Below are 24,665 nucleotides of genomic sequence, written 5' to 3' on the forward strand. Positions count from 1 at the left end.
AGGCTACTATAGGGGATAAGGGGGGAAATTGTTTTGGATCTGACAGTAGAGGTGCCAGTTGATTGGAGGCTTGCAAATGTTATACCTTCAAGAAGACAGCAAGGATGTCAGGTAATTACAGACCAGTGAATCAATTGTTGGATTCACTAGTCTATGAATTCTGAGGGCCAGGTTTAATCTGAGTTTGAAAAGGCAGGGATTAACCGAACACAGTATGGCTTTAAGGTGATGCCCTGTCTAATGAATTTGATTGAAATTTTCAAGGAGGCCCTAATAGGGGTTCCCAAACATCTTTATGAGGGCAAGGTGGAGTTAACATGGACTTCCACAAAGGTAGACAAAAATGCTGGAGAAACTCAGCGGGTGAGGCAGCATCTATGGAGCGATGCAATAGGTGACATTTCGGGTCAAGACCCTTCTTCAGACTGATGTGGTGGGGGCAGTAAGAAGAAAGGAAGAGGCAGAGACAGTAGGCTGTGGGAGAGCTGGGAAGGGGAGGGGAAGGAGGGAGAAAGCAAGGATTACCTGAAATTGGAGAAGTCAATGTTCATACCGCTGGGGTGTAAACTACCCAAGCAAAATATTAGGTGCTGCTCCTCCAATTTGCGGTGGGACTCACTCTGGCCATGGAGGAGGCCCAGGACAGAAAGGTCGGATTTGGAATGGGAGGGGGAGTTGAAGTGCTGAGCCACCGGGTGATCCGGTTGGTTAATGCAAACTGAGAGAAGGTGTTGGGCGAAGCGATCACCAAGCCTGCGCTTGGTCTCACCGAGGTCGAGCAGTTGACACCTAGAGCAGCGGATGCAATATATGAGGTTGGAGGAGGTGCAGGTGAACCTCTGCCTAACCCAAGGCCTTTGACAAGTCACACATGATGACAGTCCCAAAGAGTGAAGAGTGGGAGTTTGGTATGAATGTGGGATACAGGGCAAATTGGATCTGAAATTGGTTGTGTTAGGGCCCTGTGCCTCCCAACCCCCCCCCCCCCCCCCCCCCCTCAGTACTCATGGGGATGTCTCTCAGTCTCCCAAATTCCCACTCCTCTGTCTCTACTCTTGCTGAATCCTTTGCCACTCCTCTCTCTCAGAGTCCAAAGACAGAATTCAAATGGAAAACTATAGGAAGTTCTGTGTCACCCTTGTTCATTGAAGGGATTTCTACCACATTATCACAAAACAACAATCGATTTCTCCAATGTGGAGGAAACCAGATTGTGGGCACTTAATATTGGGGCAATGAATTAGAAGTACAAATATTGCTTTACTTGAAAGCTTTTGGATTCCTGGATGATTTATGTTTGATGGAATCTCTATGATTCTGACATCTTCAATACACAAGGCACAACTCTGCCCCCACACACCCCACCCTCTCAGCATTTTGTATGGAGCCCAACATTCAAGTGGGGCACTGATTCATCAGTCCCTCCAATTTAATGTACCAATTCTATGCTCATGACGTGGTACATTGGAGAAGCCAACTCACAACTTGTCGGAACACTTTTCCCATCACTTAATTCCACTTCTTCACTAACAAGCCAGGGTTAAGTATTCATGCTTCCATTAGTAAAGAGTATTGTTAATAATAACTCTGCCAATGAAATCTGGAATTCTACAATGTGCCATTTGTAGTTTTGAGTTTCAATTGGAATGCTTCATTGGAAAATAAGTGTGGAATTAATTCTCAGATCTCATCCAAAGTTGACTAATTTCCACTGGTCCAATTGTATTTTGTAAATATACAACAACAAAAAAATCATGTTGATTACAGCCGTGTGTGCATGTATGCTCCAGTACATAGTCGATAAATTCTACTCACTGCTCAGCCAAGCAATGAATAGCGTTGCATAGTGTAAGTAAATATTCTCCTCTTTGTCAGTTGTAACACACCTTAATTTCACTGTAGTCCATGGTGCCATCATTATTTGAAACTGAAAAGCTAGGTAACTCTTGGGAAATGAAAATGATCCTTCACAGTTAGGCATTATGACATCTGCAGTTTCCCAGGATATCAATAGAATTAAGATAAAATGAAATGTGCATCTCCCTGTGGATCCAAGCAATGTTATAAGACTGAAAATAATGGTAAAACGAACTGACAGAACAGAGGGGGATTTGAGCAGATCTCATCCCTGAAAACTGCCTGCATTTTTCCATATATTCTTCACTTTAATCTTCCCCTTTCAACACCCATTAATGGAGTCAGCCTTTGTTTAGTGACACCACTTTTGCCGCAGTCACGATAATAGTTACATAGATTTACACAAAATCTGTGCTGAAATTTCAGTGCAGTATCAAAGTAGTGCTGCATCGCTGTATGATCCATCTTTCTAATTAATATTAAACTACAGCCTAGTTTTCCCTCTATAATGAAAATAAAATATCCCTCAATACCATTCAAAGATGATTAAGTGAAATTGTTCCATCAGTCCAACCTGTTTATTTTCCTTGACTAAACACTCATACATGAAGGGTCATTAACGAGAAACCTTAGCTGTTTCTCTCTCTCTCCACTTGCATAGATGCTCCCTGATCTGCTGGGTAATTATGCATTTCTGTTTTGTTCTTAAATACATGTAGCTATTTATATCAATGCTTTTTGTTAGATACTGTGCACCACGTGGTTGATCTGTGTCTTAGTTGACTCCAGTGCTTCATTGTTATGGAGTGCCTTGGGATATCCTGGGACTTCGCCAAGTGCTGTAAATTGGATGAAATCATCCAAAATGTATAATTTTCAACCTGACCTGATTTTTACATTTCACAGAAGATTTGAAAGGCTCTTAATCAGATCCAAATGAGATATGGCAATCACAGCTGTTTTGTTTAAAATATTTACCTTATAGCATATTCCTACCTCCTTCATCTAACTGAAACAACCTATTACACATTATTGTCATTCTTTAATCCTCCATTATAAGATTGTCACATCATCATTAATTAGAGCTACCTTTTCACCTATATTGATGCGTTTAAAATAACCTATGGTCATTTTATATTTATTTTTAGTATTTTGAATATTGTATAATACCTTAAAATTCTCATGAAATACATTTTTATTTATTTTGTCTTTAGGTTTACTTTATCTATTATACTTTAAAATAACGTTTGGTCAAATTCATCCACTGAAAAACAAATTAAAATACCTCTTAAACTTTATTGCGTAACATGTCATTCATATTTTATTCACCACATATTTTCATATCTTCAAGTCTAATCTTCCATTTTCAGTTTAACTTAGAAAAGGTTCCTTTTTCCAGATGAAATCACCCAATTTTTCTTTCTAGTATTTTCTTTCAACTTCTCTGCATCTATTTTCTATGTGATTCCCCTGATACTCTTCTATTTTCATGTTGCTTACTTCTCCAATTATCCAGAACCAAGATCTTTTGGTGGGTTTGTATGCAAACTACTGATTAAGGAAATAGCTCCTGATGTCTTCTCAGAATTTAAACAGGATGAATATATTTCAATGGGTTAATTGGTCTTCTCAACAATTTCTTCATAGTTAATTGCGTAAATCAACGCAATCCACATTCTATTAAATTGGTCAGGTACATTGGGGTGAACTGCAGTTTATGGTTCAATCTCAGTTCAAAAATACAGACTTAGCACAGAGCATGTGAAATGGCAGAAAACAGTCTGCCAAAGATTTGAAGGGAAAAAGGACTAAACATAAACCTCAGGCTTTTGAGGCCATAGCCTTTATTCAATTCAAGTGTAGAATGTCTAAAGGAGGGTCCCAATCCAAAAGATCATCTGTCCATTTCCTTCCACTTATACTGCCTGACCTGTTGAGTTCCTGCATCAGTTTAGTTTTTACTCAAGATTCCAGTATCTGCAGTCTCTTCCATCTCCAATCAGAGAACATGCCTTTGACCAAGGAAGATAGACTTGGCTATCCCTCAGTACAGCAACATCAAGAACGACATAGTATAGCTATACTATACTTTCCCTCATTGCTGGCAGCTGATGGGTTGTAAAGTGGGAAGCGGCTGTAAAAGTACAGCGCCGTTGGGGGGGGGGGGGGGGGGGGGGGGGGGGGTGGGTGTAAGTTTCCTTTCACAGCATGCGGGGAGTCTGGCTTGGGTCAGCATGGCCTGGGCTGCACAAAGTAGTCAACTTGGCTGGGCCGCCAGGGGTAAGGTTGCGGGGAGGGCAGTAGCGTTGAGAAGGAGGGGGTCATGCCCGCAACTCACTCGCTCACCGCTGCCGTGGCGCTCCGGGTGCGGACCCACCGCATTGTGGCTGGGGAGGGAAGTAGCTCGGCTGGCTGTGAGCGGCCACCGGGACCGGACAGTGGAACCGGCCGCCACCTCAACGCCTTCTGCCAGGCCGCCAGCCACGGAGTCCTTCGGCACAGGCGCAACCAGTGGAGGTGGGGGTAGTGGTTAGCGGGTCACTACTGGGCGGAAGGCTGGCTGCTCTGTCCCGGGCTCTCTCCTCTTTCTCCCCATAATGTAATCTCCCTGAGCCAGGAAGTCCCCGTCCCTCAGACCTGAACCGCACAGCGCATTGTGGGACAGGCGAAGATGGAGGCTCCCCAGTCCTCATTGTCTCCTTGTGAAACTCCTTTCTACTGACTAAACCAAACCCGCGATCCTGTCTCGCCAGCATTTTTTTTTCAAAATGTAGCAACTAAAAATGGGGGTGCGTCTTAATTGCCGGGAAATACGGTACCTTGTTCACATCCCCGAGTGAGAAGTTGCTGGAAGGTAAATGATGGACTAATAGGACACAAGCCGAACAAGTAAAGGAAGCAATGATTGAGGCATCACTGAGCAGGCGCTGCCATCAAAATTGATTCATGGTTGAAATGTCCCCAGAAGCGGCCTAAACAATGCATCAAGCTAAGAATAAACCTGATATTTCTGTTCCAGTAGCCCAGCCCAGAAATGTTGCTTGTTGTCTCCCAATTTTGCAGGTTTGGATGAAGGTGGTTAATCTTGGCAGCCACCCACATCCGAGTCACGTGACATGTCTGAGACAGCGGCAATGCATCTGGCACTGCATCAGACGCTGGAATGCCTGATGCACTGCCTGGAAGCTCTGAAAATCAGCAAAGATAACCCCCGTGTAGGAAAGATGACCTGACTCTTGCCAGCCATAAAAAGTGATAATGATCTGTCATAATTTCTAAATGTCACTGGCATTCAAATACCTTGAAAATCCCATTAAATAACTAATAATTAAAATATAAAACATTGTTACTAGGAATCATGTAAATAGAAACATCAAACTAAGATGCACAAGTGAAACACTTTCAGCAACTTTTCCACAGTCTTTCGCCTCCAAATCTTCAGTAAAATCAAAAGGGTCTCAGATCCTGGATCACGTCTGACCTGGCACAGCATCGCTTAACATGTTGTCAGAGAATCTCAAGATCGGGCTCCACCGCTGGATTCTATGTGGAATTCACAGGCACAGCAAACCGACAGATCTAACACTCCAAATCTATTGAGGGTCCAGGACATTTGCTCTTGACATTACGTGTTCAAGTCTTGAACTTTCCGCTCTTTAATTGGCTAAATACTGGTGGTCCTGTTTGACACAGGCAAACCCGACAGCTTCAGTCATTATCCTGCAAAAATCCAATCCAATACATCAACATCCACAAAATCTGCAAGCTTTAAATATTTCAAACAGACCTTGCAGCATCCCATATTAATTAGTACTTTGCTGCATCAGGGTTAAATCAGAGGAATATAGATCATCATAGAATACATTTTTACTTTGCAATTTCATTCCTAATTAGGGATGAGACCAACGAAAAGCTCAAGTGATATGGCATCTAAGTGCTCCACTGTAAATTATCAGGTATACTTCATTCATGACATAATTATACTCCTGAGAATTCATAATGTATACTCTCCTAACTCTTTTTTTCTATAGACCATCAGAAAACTAAGCTGTTTTTTTCCCACTTGAAACAAAGATGAACACTGCATGCATATGCATGTGCAATTCTCAGCTGGGTAGCTTCCCAAACTTGTTTGACAAAGTTCAGAATTAATAAAAACAGCTTGGTTCTGAGGTGATGAAGGAGGCTAGCAAAGAGCTCGAAATGTCGTGCAGCAAGCAAGCAGCATCAACACAAAATGAAGCTTTGCTAAGAAGCTTGCAGAAGTAGCCTGCACAGTGAATCCAGTTAGGAATGCAGTGAATATAGGCAATAACCAGTTAATAGCTGGCTAAAAGTGTATGATCATGTCCAGTTAAGCAAATTATAGGCCAAGAGTTTCCACTTCAGGCACAACCGGCAATCCAAGTAAAAATTACTCCAATTTTGAGTGGTTTTCCTTTTCCACAAGTCTCCACTTTTAAGAAAAATGCACTCATATGGTGACCAAAAATGCACAACCAAAACACTTTCGAACATCTTCAATAAATACCATGTAGGCACTAGATACAAGATTGAAAGTAATATTACATCATCTCCTTGATCTAGAACTTAATTTTCTACCTTCCCAGATCTCAGTGAAACAGAGCTGGTTGTTTTGTACATAACGTAACAGGATAGCCCCCCTGTTGAACGTTTACAATCCAAGGAAGCTTGAACCTTTAGATTCTTTAGAAGCAGCTCTCATACTTTCAATTCAACATAGCTGCTGAGGCAATCAGCTCTTTGACAGACTGAGATACAAACAGAAAAAGAAAATATCTCCCATTGAAAATCTGCCAACTGAAACATGGGATCATTTTCATTCGAACTTTAAATGAGATTGGGTTGATTGAAAAAAACATTTTGAGAGCCAGCTCATCCCACTGTCATCAACTACAAGGGCTAAACTATCCTCCGTTTGTGTCATCAGTGATCCAGGTTCAAGTTGAGAGAGATTTCAGGTGAGACTTTCCAGCACCACCTCACCCCCTCCCCAACAAAGATTTTTCACTAGCTAAACCCAGACATAAAATATACTTTGAACCAATGCAAACTGGCAGTATTTTTGGCAAAGGCAATTGAGAAATTTGCATTAAGTAATATTCCTTGATATATTTAAGTGCAGCAACGTAGTACAGTTTATTGTGGTTGAAAATAAGATTTTGCAATCAGCGTTTAGCCCTCCACTATAACAAGAAGAGAAGATAAAACAATTTACAAACTAAACTGGTGTACAATACTTAGTCAATTTCTTAGTGTTAAAATAAAATAATTAAAATATTTTAAAATACACCCATTTGTCTTTATAGTTCAAAGAATTGCAAATGGGCTCTTAAATGGGAGGAATTTGGCACTAGCTTGCAATGGTAATTCAATCCCTCAATATGGCCACCTTTATAAGCAGGGTCAGTTAGCCTATTCATTAAACTACTGAAAATTGTAAGAAAATAAAGACACAAGAGATTGCAGTTGCTATAATCTGGAATAAAACAAACTGCTGGAGGAACTCAGCCAGTCAGGCAGCATTTGGGAAAGCAAAGGGATAGTCAATGTTTTGGGTCAATACCTGAAACAGGATTGTTGGATTGCAGAAACTCGCCATGTGCTGAATGCAGAATGCACTTATTTCTTCAATTATTTACATTATTTTAGCTTATTTCAAGCAAAATGCATCAAACTAGAGCCCAAGCACTTTCTATATATTTTTACAATGTGGATCATTTCCCTCAGTGAATAAACTCACGGCAAACATTGTAACCTCCGAACATTCTCTTATCCTATTTGAAAAAGAGAGTCACCCTACATTATACTTTTGCAATTTACCGCCAGCTAAATTAGGATTAGAGGTAGTAAAGCATAAATTTGCAAACATTCCAAAATAGGTGTCACAATCAATGGTTCCAGGACCAAAAGGATCTGCACGTAATATAGGTTTCATATGGATGGTAAGGCCTTAGATATAAAACAAATTCAACCAACATTCTGCCTCTCTGTAGATTCATCTCAGATTGCTGAGATGTTTTTGTTTTATTGCAAATGGTATAGAATAAGTCTTTTTTAACATAGTAAATCTACATAAACCAATATATCAAGAACAGATTTGGAGCATTGTATGGACTCGTGCAGTAGAATATAAATATGCTGCCACAATTAACACTGTCCTTGCTATCCAATTCCAAGACATTCACAGAATCCTGTAAAGGCAGAACTTTTCTTTGACCATAAATGTGTGTAATACAGGTCCAACTTCAAGTGGTCAAGTTGGTGAAATTATTCCCTTCCAACTCCCAGGATCCAATAATCTCATTCTCCCTGCAAAAAACACTATCAGGGCAAAATCACCATACACTATTGCATCTGAGCACTGACGGAGGTAGATTCATTCAGGGAGAGGGTCGGCCAAGCGGTTGCCTTCAGCAATTGGTATCAGCTGGCTGCCCACAGCAAGTCTAAAATGTTCTTGGCATACATTAAAACTACTGGTAAAAGAGACTTCTCCATGTTCCTTGACACTGCAAAATATATATTTGAAAAAATTCTGAACATTGATTTTATTCTAAAAATAAACATTTACAATTTATATTCATTGCATTTTAAGTGATACGTTTCCAATACAAGAATGGATTGTCCTTTGGCAAGAGTGGTGAAATTCATAGTAGAATTTTGTTTAAAACACTATTACAGTATAGACAATGCAACAAATTGGCCTCTGACATATCTTTTGAATTAAGGTTTGCTCTCAACTTCTGCACAAGATGCTGGAATTGTTTCCAGATAATTTAAAGGGGCAAAAATACTCTTTAGTGAAAATTTCAAAGGCACACGAGAGAAATTAGCATATATATTATATATACTGTACGATTGGGCAACAATACTCTTTAAACACGTGTCAAGACCAAGAAGAATGGAACTGCAATTGGACATAAATGTTTCTAGCTGGAGTTTTAAATCCATTTTAAATCCATTGTAGCCAAGATGAAAATTCTTCATAAAATGCTCTGTAATTTTTCTCTCATGCAGTGGTTGGTCGTGTGGCCACGTAAACAAACAGAACAATCAACAGCACAACCACAGCTAATGTGGGAAACACGATGGTGGTGATTTGACTTCGAGCTTCTTGCATGGCTTGCCGTCGTTCTTTTTTGTCTTTCGAAGTCTCCTTTTTTGGTTTTCCTTTCAGCTGCCTCATTTTTTAATGTTGTAAAGTGATAATCAAGAATTGCAAAGTACAGTGCAAATAACTCGCAACTGTGTTGATTGTCTTGGTTCTTCTCTTGTAACGTCCTTCTTGAATGTGCTTCCTTATGTCCTACAAAACAAATGATTACACATTTTAAAGATGCACTTTTTAATTTGACAATAATGTTGTTAAATGGGAATTTATTTTTCTGAATCCGGAAAATTACCGCTGTTGCGCAACGTATCAAAGATAAACTGAATACTGGTAACCGTTCATAATGGTTACTATATATCTTGTGTATGGAGGCAAAGTAGTTAAGGTAATGTACTGGTATCCAGAGGTGAAAACTATTGATTTTGGCACAAGTTTAAATCCACCATAGAAGCTGGGAATATAAACAATTAAACAAATCTGAATTATGAAGTCAAACAATGCACATTCCGATACAAATTGAAGAAAACCAATCAAGATTATGTTATGCCTGCTCTCTTATCCCTCCTCCAAGATGAATCATAAAATACAAATTATATTTTAAATATAGAACATAGAACCACAGTGTGTAAGAAGGAACTACAGATGCTGGTTTACACTGATGATAGACACAAAAATGGTGAAGTTACTCAGCAGGTCAGGCAGCATGTTTAAGAAAGAACTGCAGATGCTGGTAAAATCAAAGGTAAACACAAAACGCTGGAGAAACTCAGCAGGTGAGGCAGTATCTATGGAAAGAAGGAATTGGCGATGTTTCGGGTCGGGACCTTACTTCAGACTGATGTCAGGGGAGGGGGTAGGACAATGCGAGGATTTTGTTTGTTGATTTTAGCTCTGCATTCAACACCATTGTGCCAGAACTACTGCACTCCAAACTTTCCGAGTTGACTGTGCCGGAATGCCTCTGTCGGTGGATCAGCAACTTCCTGACAGACAGGACGCAGCATGTGAGGCTGAGAAAGCACATCTCGGACCCACAAATCCTCAGCATAGGAGCACCTCAAGGCTGCGTACTCTCCCCTCTCCTCCACTCTACACAAATTACTGCACCTCCACTGACACCTCTGTCAAGCTTCAAGTTTGTGGACGACACAACCCCGATTGGACTGATCCAGGATGGGGAAGAATCTGCCTACAGACAGGAAGTGGCACAGCTGACGTTTTGGTGCCATCGCAACAACCTGGATCTGAATGCTCTTAAGACAGTGGAATTGATAGTAGACTTTAGGAGAGCTCCCCCTCCCCTCACCCCACTCACCACCAACAACACCACATCTGCGGTCTTTTAAGTTCCTGGGAACCATCATCTCCAAGGACCTTAAGTGGAGAGCTACCATCGACTCCACAGTCAAAAAGGCACAACAGAGAATGCACTTCCTGCGGCAGCTGAGGAAACACAATCTGCCACAGGCAATTGTCTGAAGAAGGGTTTATGGCCCGAAACGTTGCCTATTTCCTTCGCTCCATAGATGCTGCTGCACCCGCTGAGTTTCTCCAGCTTTTTTGTGTAACCTGCCACAGGCAATGATGATCTAATTCTATACGGTCATCGTAGAGTCTGTCCTCACCTTCTCCACCATTGTCTGGTTTGGCTCAGCCACCAAGCACGACATCCGGAGGCTGCAGCGAATCATCCGATCAGCTGAGAAGGTTATTGGCTGCAACCTTCCTTTCATTGACGAACTGTACACTGCAAGGGCCAGGAAGCGAGCGGGTAAGATCATCTCTGACCCCTCTCACCATGGCCACAAACTCTTTAAATCACTTCCCTCTGGAAGGCGACTCGGACTGTCAAAGCTGCCACAGCCAGACACAAAAATAGCTTTTTTTCCCCACGAGTAGTAGCTCTACTCAATAACCAAATATTTGTAGCCTCCTTTTGCTCGGGTATATTATTTAATTCACATGTTTAACCAATAATGTTTTATTATTAATGTTTATGTATCATTCCTAACTGTCACTATATGTCATGCTGTCACTTGCGCGCGGAGCACCAAGGCAAATTCCTTGTATGTGAATATTCGTCCAATAAACTTATTTACAAACGTATTCATTTATTCATTCACGGCCAGGGTGCATAGACAGGTTGGCGGTAGCATCGGTGGGCTCAGCCTGCGAGCGGCAAAGGAAGCTGTGAGAGTTGTCAGTGGCTTCAGCGGGCCTGGCCTATGATGCAGTAAGGGTCTGCGTTGGTAGGCCCTGCCTGTGAGTGGCCGGGGATGTGGTGAAGGTCTCCAATTTTAGGTAACACCCCCACCCCTCCTTTCCCTGTGCCCAACCTGGATATGTACCCATTCTATCCTTCCTCTTCCACCTATATTCCTTCCTCTGACTTCATATTTCATGTCTCTTCTATGCTCATCTCTCACTTTGCCCTTTTACCTCTGGTCTTTGTCCAAACACCTACCAATCAAAAAAACCTTTCCCCTGTACTTATCTATCACAAAGGCTTTGTTCCACCCACACCTCTCTTCCAGCTCTCTCCCTTACTTGTCAATCTGAAGGTGGTCCCGGCCCAAAACGTCACCTGGACATGTTTTCCAGAAATGCAGTCTGACCTGCTGAGTTACTCCAGTATTTTGTGTCTTTTTCATCACCTAGCATCTGCAGTTCCTCACAACTATGTATATATTCCGTTGGAAGTGTAGAAATTAACCGTTGCGCCTTGCAAGGAAACCAATACAAGAATACATTTCAGTATCCTTGTTACAGCTGTAAGGTCCTGGTTTTGAGCCTGTTTGGAGTGCTCTGCAACCAAGGTTTGCCACTCAGTGCACCAGTTTGCTCCCACTTTTCAAAGGGAGATTAGTTAGGTACAATAGTGGTTAGTGTTAAGTAATGTCAAAAAGGATCAAGAGACAGTTGATAAGACATATGCGAGAGAAAATAACTCGCAGAAGGGTCTTGAATAGACTCCTATATTATACAGGTGCACAACCTTTTATCCGACGATCCAAATAACGAAAACCTCCGAATAGCGGCCATTTTTTCGGTCCTTGAAGAAAGGTCCTTGAAAACGTTCACTGAGGGCGGCCCGCAGAGGTGACAGCGGAACCTCCGGTCGGTCCTCGAAGAAAGGGGAACTAAATCCCCATTCATAAAAGAGGTGAAGGTATATTGCGCGGGAGGGTTAATAATTGACAATATGCTGCTACCTGCCCGCTGAGTTCAAAAGTTCCCACGGTAGGCACGATACACAGTGTATCGTGGGTCTTGCGTGGGAACTTTTTAACTCAGCGGGCAGGCAGCAGCAAATTGGCGCTCCCTTCAGTTTCACCCCACCTACACCCCTCTGCTTCCCGGCCATGTGTGTGACCCCTTCCATCCCCCCTCCAGCTCCCCGCTCATTGCACCGGCGCGGGGGCTTTGCACTGTCTTCACGTCGGTGATTCTAGCAGCGCAGTGCAGTCACCGGAGACGTCAGGACCAACGGAACACCGACCCCCAGGCCCACCGCAAGCACGGAGATCCCAGAGACCCACAGCCAGCAGCAGCCCAGCCCCGTTCCAACTCCAGAGGAAAACTGCAAACTGGCCGGAGACGTCAGGACCACCAGAAGCCGCTCCCCGATGGGCCGCTACGGCGACAAGTGGCAGTTCGCCCACAGCCCGAGCTGCGCCCTCTCATCGGGACACCGACCCCCAGGCCCACTGCAAGCACGGAGATCCCAGATCAGCAACTCCAGCCCAGCCCCGTTCCAACTTCAGAGGAACACGCAGTGTATGGGCAGAAGCTGATAGTGTGGAAGGTACTTCTTGTTCTTGGGGTCGCGCAGCTCGGGCTGTGGGCGAACTGCCACTTGTGGCCGTAGCGGCCCATCGGGGAGCGGATTCCTCTGGAGTTGGAGGGGGAGGGGGGTATTGTGCTGTTTGATCGCCCCCTACTATCCCAGGGACAGGGAGACAGGACGTTCACCGAGGGCGGCCCGCAGAGGTGACAGCGGAACCTCGGGTCGGTCCTCGAAAAAAGGGGAACTAAATCCCCATTCATAAAAGAGAAGGTGAGAGTATATTGCGCGGGGGGTTAATAATTGACAATCTGCTGCTACCTGCCTGCTGAGTTAAAAAGTTCCCACGGTAGACACGATACACAGTGTATCGTGAGTCTTGCGTGGGAACTTTTAAACTCAGCGTGCAGGCAGCAGCAGATTGTCGCTCCCTTCAATTTCACCCCACCTACACCCCTCTGCTTCCCGGCCATGTGTGTGACCCCTTCCCTCCCCTCTCCAGCTCCCTGCTCATTGCACCGGCGTGGGGGCTTTGTACTGTCTTCACGACGGCGATGGCTGCAGGTTCAGTGCAGTCACCGGAGACGTCAGGACCAATTGGACGTCGACCACCAGGCCCACCGCAAGCACAGAGATCCCAGAGACCCACAGCCAGCAGCAGCCCAGCCCAGCCCCGCTTCAACTTCTTCTGCCGGGATCAAGGCGCAAACTCGCGACGTTGCGGATATGAGCCGAGCACTCTACCACTGAGCCAGCCATTAAAATCTACGCAAAAAAATTTCCATTCCGAAGACCGACAAATTCTGAATTACGAAAGGTGTCTGGTCCCAAGGCTTTCGGATAAAAGGTTGTGCACCTGTAATACATTTCTTCAAAAAAATAACATCCACAGGGATTATCAAAGCATAGAATTCACTTTATCTTATCCTCTAGAAGTCTTGCAAATTAAGAGTGAAAACTGCAGACACACAGTTGTGCGATATTTAATTATTCTGGCATAACTGTATATGGAAAAAAAGGTCAGAGGAATCAAAATTAACTTGGAGGACTTCATCATAGTCTCAAGATTTCAAAAGGCATGACTAATGTAATTAGACAGTTGAAGGAAACACGTTTACACAACAGATCAACACATTTCTATCACCTTTAAAAGTTCTCATTAAATGTGCAATGCTGTTAAATAGTTGCAAATTGGCAACAAAATCAACAGAAAGGGATTTTCATGACAACCTGGCTCAGCAATTCAGCAGTCGTACAAAATATCTCAATATGCATAATTCGATTACAAATATTTTAAAAAGTATTATTAAGTAATTATATTAAGTAATATGTTATGTCCAATATACTTAACTCAACCAGTTAAGTGTATTTGGGACACAAAACACTGCAGATATTGCCACAGAGCAAAAAACAATGCTGAAAGACCACTGAGGGCAAGGCAATATCTGCTGTGGAGAGAAATGGACAGTCGACATTTCAGGTCAAAACCCATCCTCTGGTTTCTTTCTGCAGAGAATTGGGCCTCAGCTTTACAAAGCCAAAATGTCTGCTGTTGCCGATAGTAGTGGTAGCCAGCGGCAAGTCCATCAGCTTGCACTATCTATTAAAGAGGCTAGGCTGGGGCTAATTCTCTGTATCATAGGCCCATGGTAGACGACACAATCCCAGCCCTGATTCACCAGTGGCGGAGGACGTAAATGTACGCAGAATAGGATGCAGATCAAACCCCGAATGGTCATGGGCATCTTGAGCATTCATCCAGACAAATGAGGAATATTCTGTTGAACCTCTGCTTGTGCCTTGGAAAAAGTGACAAGTCTTTGGGGAAGTTACTACCATAGGATGCCACGAATCTGGCCTGTCCTTGTAGCGACAGTATTTATGTTATGTAGCTGATCAGTGGAGCTCATCTTCCCCCTTCAAGTGGTAAGCTACCCAACCAGTTTCGTTGAACACTTGTGCTTGGTCTGCCAAAGCCTGCTGGATCTCTCGGTTGCTACCCATTTTTAACAACCTTTCTGTCCTGGGCCTCCTCCATAGCCAGAGCGAGGCCACACACAAACTGGAAGAACGCCACCTCATATTCTGCTTGGGTAGCTTACAACCCAATTGGTATGAACATTGAGTTCTCCAAATCTAGGTAATACCCTCTCCCCCTTTCTTCTGTGTCCCACTCTAATGTGCACCCATTTCTCCTACTATCCCGTACCCCCAGCCCATTTCCCCTTCTACCTATAGCTTCCCTTTAGCTTCACATTTCACTTCTCTTGTCTTCCATCCTTTTGTCTCCTTTTCATCTCTAGCCCTCGCCCACCCATCCACCAACAAAACTCTCCTCTCCTGCATCAACCTATCACTTGCCAGGCTTTTCCTGCCCCAATCTCTTTTCCTATGAATTCCACAGCTGCGGCCTAACCAGCACATCTGAGTTACTGTGTTTCAATAAAGATGATGGCGCTTTGGACATTTTGGTAAGGAACTCATGCAGCAATATCCTGAGACTGAGATGTTCTTGTTAATATCACCTTCCTTTGTGCTCGGGTATAACTAAAGCCAGTATTTCTTTTTCTGTTTGCCAGCCCTTTGTTCATGCCGAATACAGTCGAACGTTACCCGATGTTAAGAAACTATTCTCACCGTACTTCTAGAATTCAGACTTTTTGGTCATATGTTATCAAGGCCTGATATTTATAAATAAATCAGAGATATGAACCTCCACTTCAACTCTAGGTCAGCGACAGCAACCACACTGCAAATCACTGACATACCTTCAGTATCTGAAGGACATTTCAGGGACAAAATTTGCCCATAATCACTTTTGTGTCACATGTACCACAAACATCAGTACAAAATAGGATTGGCCCCTCGTAACATTTTTTCACTGACTTTTCTATGATACTATAATTTGTATTGGTCTCATTATCATTTCATTTTTCTGTTGACACTAAAATCAATCTGAAAGTCAAGGACCAACACACATCATTTCAACTTTGATCTAGTGATATTCCTCTTAGTTAATTTGAAAAAACAATCAGGACTAAACAGGAACATCTTGTGTGGCATGTTTCAAAATAATTATCTACGGAAATTAGTTTCTGCATTCCAACCCAGGGAAAGTTCAACGCAGTGAATAAAACTGCCATTGTGTAACCCTATAAACCACAACATATAATTTAAACTTTAGGAGTGATATCATAGGGATAACCTCCATTGCTCAAGAAAACCAAAATACTGAACACAGATGCGACACAGAACATTCTATTGCTAATTGTTAAAGTGACAGCAATCTGGGTATGAAAATTATCCCATATTTCATTATTGCCAAGGAAAGCCGACACTGCAAAATCATACATGATGGGAGCTTTTATTTGTTGATGACATAACGGTGACATAATCTGCATGATACAATCAGAATTAGAGAAAAAGGACAGATACAAAATGCTGGAGTAACTCAGCTGGACAGGCAGCATCTCTGAAGAAAAGGAATGGGTGACTTTTTGGGTCGAAATCCTTCTTCTGAAACATCACCCATTCCTTCTCTCTAGAGATGCTGCCTGTCCCACTGAGTTACTCCAGCATTTATCTTCAGTGTAAACTAGCATCTGCAGTTCCTTCCTACACATTAAAACAAAAGGAGACTGGGCAAATAGAATTATTCAGGCTGTACTTTTTACTATTTTGCAAAATGCCACCACAGCTATTTTTGTTTTACAATCCAGACAGTAAAACTAAAATAAAATTATGTATTATAAAATTATTTAACTGGGATTAGAATTTAAAACTAGATTTAAGAAATTAGGCTAGGATTAGCTGGGAAGTAAGAGCAGTACCAGGCTCAAGAGTCCTATTAATCTCTTCACTTATTTTTATTTCACTACTGTTTATTACTTTCACTTACTTGTCCATTCTAGCACTATTGTTTGTTCGTCATCATTTCATGGATTTTGTTTTCATGTCTCGTGAAGCGCAAACCAATTGTTACTTCAATTCACAACTTTTGGACGACTCAACCATACACATTACATCTTCCATGTCCATCACTGCACTAGAACCACAATACAGCTCCGAATCTAATATGGGCTGCTGCCTTGACTTTCACTGCCCCATGTTTTCTTTAAAATAATGTGAAATGTTGAAACGACTTCTCATTTTTGCAGCATTATTTTATTTTTGCCGGTTGTGAATGATGAGAGTTATAGATCTCTCCCTCACGGAAATAGACAAATGACTGGCGTCTATTACAAACCCACAGACTCCCACAACTATCTCAACTACACTTCTTCCCACCCTGCTTCCTGCAAAGACTCTATCCCCTACTCCCAATTCCTCTGTCTACGCCGCATCTGCACCCAAGATGAGGTGTTCCATACTAGAACATCGAGATGTCCTCATTCTTTAGGGAACGGGGGTTCCCCTCTCCCATCATAGGTGAGGCCCTCACTCGTGTCTCCTCGGTATCTTGTAGCTCCGCCCTTGTTTCCCCTCCTCCTACTCGCAACAGAGACAGAGTCCCCCTAGTCCATACCTTCCACCCCATCAGCCGTCGCATACAGCACATAATTCTCCGAAATTTCCGCCATCTCCAATGGGATCCCACCACTTGCCACATTTTCCCATCTACACCCCTTTCAGCCTTCCACAGAGACCGTTTCCTCCGCAACTCCCTGGCTAACTCATCCCTTCCCACCCAAACCAACCCCTCCCCAGGTACCTTCCCCTGTAACTGCAGAAGATGCAACACCTGTCACTATTTCTCCTCCCTCAACTCTGTCCACAGACCCCGACAGTCCTTTCAGGTTAGGCAGAGGTTCACTTGCACCACCTCCAATTTCATCGACAGTATCCATTGTTCAAAATGTGGACTCCTATACATCGGGGAGACCAAACGCAGACTAGGCAATCACGGAACACCTTTGCTCAGTCCGCCTGAATAATACCTGATCTCCCGGTTGCTGGACACTTTAATTCTCCTTCCCATTCCTACATAGACCTTTCTGTCCTAGGTCTCCTCCATTGTCAGAGTGAGGCTAAATGCAAATTGGAGGAACAGCATCACATATTTCGCTTTGGCAACTTACAGCCCTGTGATATGAATATTGATTTCTCTCACATCAGGTAGCCCTGGCATTCCCTCTCTATCCCTCACCCACACGTCGCACTAGCTTCTCATTTTCACCGTACAAACAGCTAACAACGGCTGTTTCCTTTATCATCATTACTTTTTTGCATATCTTTCATTCATTGTTCTTTATGTCGCCACTTCACTGCCAATATCTCTTGTTTCCATTATCCTTAACCAGTCCGAAGAAGGGTCTTGGCCCGAAACGTCACCCATTCCTTCTCTCCAGAGATACTGCCTGACCCACTGAGTTACTCCAGCTTTTTGTGTCTATCTGCGGTTTAAATCAGCATCTGCAGTTCCTTTTACAGAGTTCTTCTAGTCTGGTAATATGATAATACTATTTTCAATGTTATCTAAAAGTGTGAATGCCACACGTTGCTTTGTCTTAGATGCTTTAACAATAAAATATTGTTTACTGAGCCTTTAAGTCTGATGGAATAACTCCGAGGACTTTATGTGCGTAGTTTCGCAACCATGATAAAAAATATTGTGAACATTATTTGAAATAATGTATCTAAAATGACAGAGCATACAAACAGAGCATGGACACAATTAATCCCAAATCTTGTAGATTGAAGTGACAAATGGATTTATAAACTGCAGCATCTAACTTGATGAGCCTCCTTATCTCAAAGTAATGCCTTGGAGGTTTCAGAGCGTTTTTAGCCAATACTGCTTCAAACATAAACATGCTATTTTAGAAACACATATATTATTTTTTGTATGTATATTTTAAAGTTTCAAGCCTTTGTCTCGGGAGTAATTTGAAAGTGCTGGTATAATATCTAGATGGTGTGAGGTGTGTGAAAGATTACTTTCAGAGATGGTTCATGGTTTGTGAAAGATTACTTTACATGCAGACCAGGTGATTAAGAAAGCTAACAATTAACAAGTGAGAGGAATTAAATGTAAAAGCAGAATGGGTATTCTTCAGTTATACAAGCATTGTTGATGCCATTTACCGAGAATTGTTTAGAGTACTGATCATCTTCTTTTGGGAAGACTTATATCCACCAGAGTTTAAAAGAGTGAGAGATAACTTACCGGTAATTGGAAAGACAAAAACATAGACCTTGACCGGACAGATGCAGGGATGCGTTTCTTCTTGTAGGAGAATCTAGAACCAGAGGCCCGCACTTAGAAATAACTGGTCATCCAATTACGACTGGGATGTGGTAATTATTTTTTGAGAGTCTCTGGAACTTTCCTCCTCAAAGAGAGATGGAAGAGAATAGGTAATTGTGAATTTTGTATTTGTGGATATTTTAAGATAGAGATAGATATATCATTGATCAACAGGAAAGATGAAAAATGATCACAGTTGAAGTTATAAGCAGATCTTCCATTATCCGATTAAATGGATTAGACTTGAGGGACCAATTGGCCAAATTCATATAATCGTACGTGTTCAACAGCTGATTTTTCTGTTGTAGATTGGTATATTTGGTCTGTTTTAAATTACAAATGCGCCCCGGCTCATGTAAGGATTACATCCTCTGGACCCTTGTGCAAGTTGGATGTTACATAATGTGGACACAAACATGCTACTGCACACGCTTAAATTTACTATTCAACGAGGAGCCCACGGGGGAGCTAGTGGGCTTAAAGAATAGTTTTGATAAGTGCAAATTTACTTATGTTACCTGTAAGTTGGGAAGTGCCTGTTTGGTTGCTTTGTAACTAAAAACATTGCAGCCAATTATGTGTAAGGTACAAGTTGCTATGTGGATTCATAGGCAGAAAAAGACTACAGAATATGTATGACACGTATTATACGAGTGCCCCAATTAAACCACCATATTGTCCTGTAATATGATCACCAAGTAACGAGTGTTATTTTTAACTGCCATGGGGAATGTTTGTTTTGCAATCTTAATTTCTAAATCCAATAGATGTGGTTTCTACAAAAGGCTCTAGGTTCACATTAAGCCTAGAGTTAACTACACCGTGTTATTACTGATCCAAATGATATAAAATAAAGCATGATTCATATGAAGGACTATGCATTACTTTCTCTGATATGGTTCTGAAGTTGGAAGAGGGAAGTGAAACCCACCTAAAATACTGCAAAAATAACTCCAGCAAGCAGCATTATAAAGTGCGTATTAAAATCAAAAATCATCTCAATCTAACAAAAAAATTCCATGTTGGTCGGGAAGAACATTTCAAACATTGGAAAAATTGCAGAGCCACTGAAACAAGAGGCTGCAACCTGTGCCGCACTATTCCCTACCTGGGAGGATTTCATTTTGACATGCACAATTCCAAAATAAGGAAGTGTCAATGACAAAACTAAACAATTATATTTCTATGCATTAATGTATCAAAATTCTAAAAACATCTATTTTTAATGGCATGGAAAGGTTTTTGCCTCGCAGCACAAAATACTGCCATGATTCTACAGTTTAGCTGGACTGCAACAATATCATAAAAATGATTCCAGGCAGTTCCCCCCAGAGGGATTGGCAAAGCAGCAACATTCAAAATTACTTAAGTACTTGGTTAGTAGAATGAACTGTTCCTCCCTCCTAACCCCAAGGGGCAATGTCAACTGCGATACGAGAGTCAAGGAAAAAAAAAATTACAAATATAAAACTGATAGAGAATAGCCAGAAGCTTTATATCCTATATTACCGTTTCGTTAGGTCTGACATTTAACTGCAATCCACATTTAACAGAATAAATAAATGCATCCCGGATTCATGTATTTAAATACTAGGACTTAAAGAATTTCCAGTGTCAGTATCCGAAAATTCTCCCTACCTATTTCATACATTATGTATGATATGCTTCGATTTAAAAAATAAACAGTTTGTGGATTAAAATAGACCATTTTATCTTAATACATTTATTTGCCTTGAAACAGCTGCTTGGTGGTTAATATAAATACCACTGCTAACATTAATTGATTTGATATAGCACTGTTAACCTTTTTGTTCATTGGTTAATATGATTCCCACGTTGGAACATCTTAAAATAACTGAATGCTGCAGTTTCCTGTTCAAAATTGCAAGTCACTAACCCTTTAAACAAATTGATGGTTACAGTGCTGGCTCTTTATTTTGTTTCTGCGGATCACCTGAGAGAGTAAGGCTTCAAGGAGGCAACGCGCCATCTTTATCTCAAGGGAAATCAGAGGTCGGACGCAACTAATTTATGAAAGAGAAATAAAAGATTTTATAGGGAATTCCTATATTGTTCTTTTTTATTAAAGTGGGTGGCATGTTCAAATTAAAGTTCATCAACCTGAAACAAGATGTTTTTTCCCCTCGACCTACAGAATCTACTGAGTATTCCTACATTCAAGCATTGTGTACATTTGTACATGTTTGTATTCATATGAAGGTATGACTACTAGAGTTAAATGATGAAGAACATTTAGGATATAGTACCAACATGGCTAAGATACTGGATCAGTATTTAGTAACCTGATCCAAAGACGTAAGTGCAAAGTCACCAGATGGAAAATTAAGTTCCTTAAATTAAATAAATCTGGTACTAAAAAGTTGAAGTCGGAAAGGTGATAATGAACCAATTGGATTTCTATGAAGAAAATCTGTCCTCCTCAACTGGTTGATCTGTACTAATCTTCATGATCACGAATGTGGCCATGCCTTAACTTGGCCTCCTAAAACATTGAGTTCAGGGGCAATTTGTTATTGGCAAGAAGTTTCAATCAAACTGGTAATGCTGATGTGTCATAAATAACTATCAAAAATCTGTAGTGTATACTGTTGGATATTAATCTCTAGCACAGCATGACACGAGCTTAATAAGAATCAGCCTGGTAATTAAGTTGTGGTTATCTTTAGATTTTTCAAATTATTACTTGCTTTCTTTTTCCCTAAATTTTTTATTATATTAACGTTTTCCTACAGCACTAAAGGCACAAATGTAATATCTGACATTCTTTCATATGCTTGTTTCAACACTGAAGGTGTCCTGTATTTCAAGCAAGGCTAATTTCACTTGATGATCCACTCCCCAAACCACGCTCTGTGGCCTCCAGTCACTCCTCATCTGTACTTAGCAGGTATCATATTGTAGAGCAAACACACTGGCTCAAGCCAACTGAAATTAACGATGACACTGGTGAAAATGTTCCACTGCTGAAATGCCTAGGATAGGTTTAATTGTCACCATGGCCAGAAACTCTGCTTTGCGTGCCCAATTAATTATTACACGATTTAGATCTGAAACTAGGGAACCACTGGAAAGTTACTTTGGAAATTGACAGGCAAAAAAAAACAACGTCTAGGTTTAAAAAAAAGTCGAAGGGGGAAAATACTGTTTCCATAGACACCATCATCTCCTGTCAGTTTCACCGCAGCCATGGAAATTGACAAGGAATCACTTCAATTGACATCTGTATAATGATGTTCTATTAAACAGTGTAACATACAACCTCTGGTATTTTTTAGGTAATAAACTAGTAGCCATTAAAATACCTTTATTTTTGAAAATCCTGCGGGATAGGTTACTGACGTTGCGAGCATGAAACACTAATCCCTAAACCTCTTTTCCCCGTTGATACAATTGTTTTAAAATGCCGTTTTCTATAACGCGTAGTTTCTTAGGAACGCAACTATCGCGTTATAGAATTAACTGTAATTGTTTCAAATTAAAATGAATTAACCGAAAACGTATAATTTAAACATTTAACTAAAGAAAAAGACTGCAGAATCCAAGACAATCTTCAACATAAACGGAGGGCAATCTCAGCAAGTCTGGGCTTCACTGCTGGACTCCAGAGATGCGCCAAGCTGAACCGCGCTAGTTAGCCCGGCATCTCCACACTTGACAATTGATCCGAGGAAGTCAGACTTATTGTTAGTGAGATCCACTCCAACAAGATACCTAACGGAATTACTAAAGATCGCAGGACGAGATACTGCACGAGTAGCATACTTAATCACGAGAGAAAAAGAAACACATTATTGGCTAGGAATTAATTTGCCAAACAAGCCAGGTAAAATAAATAGCACAGCCAGTGCACCAGGCAAATGAATCAACCAAGCTTCGGGAATAAAAAACGGCAGTGGGGACACAATTCCACGTTAAAGCATAAATGACTATCCACTCATGAAATGACAATCAACAGCTGTAGACAGGATGCAACCTTCAGAAATTTAAATGTATTCGGAGGCTTCGTTCCAGTTGTATACCCATTGTACGCTGAGAATTTCTCGCTACATGGGCAGGAAAGGTTTCGAGGGATACGAGCCAGACGCCGGCAGATGGAAGTAGTGTAGATTGGGACCTTGGTCGACATGAGGAAGCTGGGCCGAAGGGCTTGATTCTGTACTGTATGACGCTTAACATTGGATCTCATGTGAACATAAATGAAAACTCAAACATCGAGTGAGAAGTTCAATAACAAGTCCGCACCAAGAAGAAATATGTAAAAATGAACAGATAATTTGTGTATTCTTCAACGAAGTGCTGTCCACTGCAAACCTCTCTCGCCGGCAACACCCCACATGACCCATTCCTCCCCAAATGTGGTCACTCCATCCTCCCCACAACCAACCCAAGCCCAATAAACATCTAACACTACCCCCTCACTCAAGAATGTGGCCACCTGTGGCTCTTTGCCCTCCACCTACAAACCCTCTTAACATCACACCCTTTCTCAACTTTCACGTCTACTCCCCCCTCCTTCCCTCTCACCCGCTCCCTCATTCCCTCTCCCTCCTTTACACTTACTGCATCACTCCCACTCACTCACTCCCTCTTCTCTCCTTCACCCCTGCCCCCACCTTCACTCTCCCTAAACCCCTCTACACATACATTCTATTTCTGTCCGTTTAACTCTCTCCAGTTTCTCCCAACTTTTTCGTTTCTTTCCGCAGTGAACTCACCGAGCCGTGTGTGGTGTAATGTAGTGTAGCGGGCTGCGAGCAGCAGCTGTCCGCTGGGACGGACGAGTGGCTCTGCGGCTGCCGCTCACCAGACTGGGCTCCGCCGCCGCCTCCCCGCCCGCCCGGTGACCCCTCACCCTGATTACGTGGCACCTGTCTCGCACTCCGAACAGCGAGCGGGGCGGGAGCTGCGCCCCCTGTCCGCCGGAGGACCCGTTATCCCGCGACGCCCCTGGAGCGCCCTCTGCCCGCAGGATGCCTGGTGAGCCCAGGTGACAAACGCTGCAAGGCTGCTCTTTGAGGTGGGCAGATCTGAGGATTTATCCTGGACGGTAGGATGTATTATTGTCATCAATATTATTGATGCCTTGAAGAGCAGATATAATTACTCCGCCTCCCCTCCCGCTGGATCCTTACAAATACTGTGAATACTGTGCCCATCTGGCGTCCTGTGTGCAGCGGACGACACGGATAGCAGTCACTCGCCCCGTCTCATCGCAATTCAGGCATGGATGGAAGCATGCCCGCAATATATATATGTTTTGCTTGACACAAATTCCCAAATATAGAACTAATTCTGAGCACAGTATCTCACAATTTCGGCCATTTCATATTGGAAATCTCATGTTATTCCTTTGTAAAAAAAAACCGTGCCTCGCAATTAGTTTGACGAGTGACAATCACAGGCTATGGGCTGAATTCTTGGTCCTCCAACATATTCCAAATGGAATTTAAACTGGAGGTGGTGGAGGGAGGACTTAAGCCAGAAAGGGTTAAGTCCTCCCTCCACCACCTCCACTTTAAATTCCATTTGGAATATTTTGGAGGACCAAGAAACCAAGAATTCAGTGCGTACGAAATGGTACCAAAACCAATGAATCACGTATAATGAAAGGAAGGTTGGAA

At 42.1% G+C, this 24,665-nt stretch overlaps 1 long non-coding RNA gene across 1 annotated transcript; it reads right to left on the minus strand.

The window, feature by feature from the left end:
* Window positions 1–7,865: 7,865 nt before the first annotated feature.
* LOC129698259 (uncharacterized) lies at window positions 7,866–24,431 on the minus strand. Its single transcript, XR_008723657.1, has 2 exons — window positions 23,760–24,431; window positions 7,866–9,187 (listed from the first exon to the last, which is right to left on the minus strand). It is a non-coding gene; the product is annotated as an uncharacterized LOC129698259 (long non-coding RNA).
* Window positions 24,432–24,665: the final 234 nt, after the last annotated feature.

The sequence above is a fragment of the Leucoraja erinacea genome, chromosome 6 (assembly GCF_028641065.1).
Source record: "Leucoraja erinacea ecotype New England chromosome 6, Leri_hhj_1, whole genome shotgun sequence".
In the NCBI taxonomy this organism is placed as follows: domain Eukaryota; kingdom Metazoa; phylum Chordata; class Chondrichthyes; order Rajiformes; family Rajidae; genus Leucoraja; species Leucoraja erinaceus.